This window comes from Chiloscyllium punctatum, chromosome 19 (genome assembly GCF_047496795.1).
Source record: "Chiloscyllium punctatum isolate Juve2018m chromosome 19, sChiPun1.3, whole genome shotgun sequence".
NCBI lineage: Eukaryota > Metazoa > Chordata > Chondrichthyes > Orectolobiformes > Hemiscylliidae > Chiloscyllium > Chiloscyllium punctatum.
Window position 1 is genome coordinate 44,913,280 of NC_092757.1, and position 4,919 is coordinate 44,918,198.

The 4,919-nt window shown below is 43.2% G+C and overlaps 1 non-coding gene across 1 annotated transcript; it reads right to left on the minus strand.

Annotated features, from left to right (window-relative positions):
- Positions 1-2,341: 2,341 nt before the first annotated feature.
- LOC140491721 (5S ribosomal RNA) lies at positions 2,342-2,460 on the minus strand. Its single transcript, XR_011963392.1, has one exon. It is a non-coding gene; the product is annotated as a 5S ribosomal RNA (ribosomal RNA).
- Between the last annotated feature and the right edge of the window lie 2,459 nt (positions 2,461-4,919).

The window sequence follows — 4,919 nt, forward strand, 5'->3', positions numbered from 1 at the left end:
GGCTCTCCTAATCCCTTTCTTCAGCTCCCGCCTGGCTATCCTGTATCCTTCCAACGCTCTCTGAACCTCGTTTCCTCAACCTTATGTAAGCCTCCTTTTTCCTCCTTACAAGACATTCAACCTCCCTCGTCAACCAAGGATCCCTCACACGACCATCTCTTTCCTGCCTGACAGGTACATACATATCAAGGACATGTCATATCTGTTCCTTAAAAAAGTTCCACATTTCCACGACATCCTTCCCTAACATCCTATGCCCACAACTTATGCTCCTCAGATCCTGTCTTACAACATCGTATTTACCCTTCCCCCAGTTGTAAAACCTACCCTGTTGCACGCACCTATCTCTCTCCATAACCAAGGTGAAAGTCACAGAATTGTGGTCACCATCACCAAAATGTTCACCCACTAACAAGCCCATCACTTGTCCCGGTTCGTTACCAAATACAGCAGATACATGCTTTGTGCTTTCAAACACTGCCTTGAACTTGATAGTGCTATCATCGCTATATGATAAGTGGCCACGCACAACTAGCTCACTCATTAATTCCATCTCATTACTCATTAATAAACCCAATACTGCTTGTCCACATGAAGCATATAGGACATAATGCAGTGAGAAACAGTACCGGCAATACACCAGACATGCACTACCTTTCTGACAAATGCTTGACTACCTCTAAATCTGTGTTCACGTTAAAATCCCTCATGAGTAGCACTCTGGCTTTGTTCCATATTGGGTGCTGCCTGAACTGCTGTGCTCTTCCAGCACCACTAATCCAGTATTTGGTTTTCAGCATCTGCAGTCATTGTTTTTACTTTGTTACATATTGCCGAGTTTTGTGCATTTTTACCATCCAGGACTTCAGAGCTGCTACCAGGCGGTCTGTACATAACACCTATTACAATTTTAGGATTTTGACTATTCCTCAGTTCCACCCACACGGTCTCCACTGAATGCGTTTCCTTCATTATGTCCTCCCTCATCATTGACAGAATTTTGTTTCTCATCATGGAGGCTACTCCACCACCTCTGCCATTTTCCATATCCCTCCTATACCACTATCCTATAACTTCGGTCTTCACAATTATCCTTCTGGAGACCACCTTTTGCTTTGCTCAATCTGCAGCACACTCTCCGCGGTCAATATCTCACACCAGAGAGCTCCACCATTCAAACTGATGACCATCGATCCACCTCAACTGCACCTCCCTTTCAGAATTCCCTGAGATATCAAAACCCCATACACTGACACTGAAGTATCCCCAACAGTAGAACCCACACCACACTCTGGAGAATATCATTCTAAAGATTAACAACACAATAACTGTCAAAAGTTCACCTCATCTCAGTCTCAAATTATAGGAAATACAGTCTGAAAATCCAAGTCATGGGAACCTATTGCTTCTGCCTTTATCCACCCGACTGTTAATGAACACAACATTCTCTTGCATTTAGTCCAACAGGAGTTCCCATTCCTCAAAGCATCTTGACAGTGTCTTCAAATGGTATGATTATCTTAGTGCACGGTTAAGATTTCCAAAGTAATATCCTTACTCACTAACGTCCTTCTGTCATCCTTAAATGTCAGGGGCTACTCCTCTTTCCAAATCCCACCTTACTATTGTTAATAGTCTGCACTCTGGAAATGTTATTTCTCTACCTTGGTCAACTTGTAACTAAGGCACAGTGATGTCAATTAGATCGAAATATTCATCACCATTTGTGCCATTATTAGGCCGATCTGTTTGTGAAGGCTTCGGCTGTTAGAGAATAAGCCTTGATTTTTGTACCTGGCATTTTAAATACTCACTCTTTACACTTATCTTATTATTTGCTGCTGATGTGTAATAATAATCATGACAATGATTGAACTTGCTGTGTTTGCTGACCCATTCTTCCTGCCGTAACCATATCGATCCACCGTTGTATGAACACGACCGGTGAGTGCAGATATTGTAAAACACCCTTCACCTGACAAGCCCTCACCACAACGTTGTTGCTTTCAGACCCTATCCACACTACTAGTTAGACGATTGTTAGAAAACAGGGGAACGCTGACAGCGATCAGGGAAGTGTGATCATCGAAAGTGAGGCATCACTTAATAAAAACCACGGTTTGTGCTCTTCAATAAAATACTTGCTGCTTTGGTGTTCCTGGTGCGTTTGCTCCAATCTCAAGCAGTAATGATGTGTTTGTGTATTGGGGGAAGAAGCTGAACAATGAAATTGGGCAAGAAAAAGTGAGACCGAGAGACTGAGTGAGTAGTTAAAAGGACGTTGCTTGATGAATGGGAGTGTGAGAGTGCGAAGCTGTGAGCAACCTCTGGTGGCTGCAAAAGCCTACTGCACCTGGTATTCCCAGGCGGTCTCCCATCCAAGTACTAACCAGGCCTGAGTCTGCTTAGCTTCCGAGATCAGACGAGATCGGGCGTTTTCAGACTAGTATGGCCGTAGGCACAGACTGCTTCCATTTCTGCTTCCTTAAAGGCACACACTGCTGCATTTACAACAACATTTTGCCATTCAATCATACTGCACAAAAACATTTCTTTTTCCTTTGCCTTTGTATTCTCCCATCTCCATCTTCAGTTCCTCTACTTCACCCTAGACACACACACACACACACGTTTATTACACAACAGGATCAACTCTTTCACACTCACTCCACTCCATTTCATTACATGCCCATCCAAACTGCTTCACAAATAAACTCCTTTCCAAATTATAACCACAGCAACATACACACACCACAACGCTGTTTAGCCCCTACAACCTCTGCCTCCATTCAAACATCATGGCTCAGCTCTTGCCCAACTTCATGTACAAGCCTCTGGCCCTTCGTACTTTGAGAAACAAAGCTCACACACCTCAATAATTGCAGTCTGAGACAAAATCTGAATCAGCAGTGTCCTTTCTTTTACACTTGCAAGTGGGTGAGATGTCCAGTGCCTATAAGGTAGAGGACATACACACCAAGTTCAATTCATATAAATATTATGTATGATTTGATGTCTTTTGTTTTACATTGCTCCTCCCCTGCTTACATCTTCCACTTCCCTAAGACCGACCCCCATTACCCCTGTGTATCTCTTGCCTTATCCGGCCTTGTCTGAGACAAAATGCTTATTCCTGGCCTCACAAGCCTGTTTGACCTCATCCTGCTGTAGGTCATTGTTAGGCATATTCTTTCTTCATCATTATCTACCCCCTTCATCTGTGCCTTTCCCGAGGCTGTTCCGATCCCTTTGACCCTTTTAATTGGGGTTTGTTCCTGTGTTTTTGTAAAAGTGGGAAGCAGATGTTTATACCTACTGTTTGTACAGGCGTATCTAGCTTAACTTCATCCCCTCACAACATCTTATCTATTTGCCCGTAATGTCTACCATTGTTTTACTGGCATGTCTCATTCTAACATACAATTTTAGATAATACAAAAACAATTATATATTTCCTCCACATCGTTTCCATTCTTGTTGACTCAGCTCGTAGCTAAAACAATTACACACTGGTGTGAGTTCATTTTACTTTGTAAAATGGAATTGCAGAATTGCAGAAGTAACATTAATTTACCTATATCCCACAATTTCCCCCTTTTCTTTAATTACCATTTGTTATCTTCTGCATTTTTCTTTTAGGGGCACCTGTTTCATCAAGGCTGTTTCAATCAGTCTTTGGGTAGGCCCTCGTATACAGGGTATGATAAAACAGCCAATGGCCACCAATACCCCGACTACTACTATCAGGGAAGGAAGGATAGAAACCACAATCCCCTTCTACCTTCCAATCCAGGACTCGAGCCATCCTGTGAGAGATGTGTCTACTCCTGGATTCTCAGCCAATTCCTCTGCTAAGGTAGTCAATCCTCTTAAGGCCCGAGTAATTGAACCATCAGGTGCAGTGTTATTAGGAATAAAGGTACAACAACTTCCTCCTAACATCACACACACACACACACCCTTTTTCTGCTAAAACCCTATCAAGGGCCATTCTATTTTCCCATACCATCCTACTTGTCGCATCAAGCTGGTCTGATATTCCTTTAACCGCATCTCTTGTATAATTTATAAATCGCTGTTGATTATAGAAAATGTAATTTATCCAATCTACATTTTTATTAATAGTTACCCACCAGAAGAGAGCTGACTCAAAGCCTGCTGCAATCTGGTTACGACCCTTGGATTCATCAGGTACCCCCCTAGGGACTCCTACCGAAACGAGATAAATCCTGTCATCGAAAGAAGTGTCTAACAGTAATCTCTTACCCCTTCCCTTTTTCCCCCCTATCTTTTCCTTCTCAAATGCCAGGGTAAATGGAATTGCCAATTGTACAATTGCACATATCCCTCTCCAATCTGGAGATAGGATGGGTCTCAATATTTTGCCTCCACAGTCCCACCACAGATCCGCTCGGGGAACCTTTAGTGCTGAGTAGTTCCTTCCCTTCTCCGTTTCGGTAACATTCTTAATCTCTGTACATAATTTCAGCTCCCCCAAATCATTCGACCGACTTGTACCTCGTCTACACACACGCGAGGTGTGATTTCCAACTGCGGCAGAAAACAGGGGGGGAACTTTTGCATCTTTCTTCTCCAAGGGAGTGAACATCAGAGATAGGGAGGTACAATTCCTATCATTCCATGCAGTCTCATCCTGATACAGGGCTATCATACATTTCATGCCCTTCCTGTCCCCCTTCCACCCGAGCGGAAAGGGAACCACCTGGGCCACTGGCCGACCGGAGGCACATGCAGAGCAATTGCTTTTGTTCAGACTTTTCACAGTATACTTTACCCATTCAACCCAGGCATTTGGATCCCCGTACCCAGTTTCTATTTCAATGGTCTGTTTCAAGTCCTTTACCTCCATAAATTTTACTACTTTAGGATCATCGGGAGGGGTGAAAGATTGTATCTTC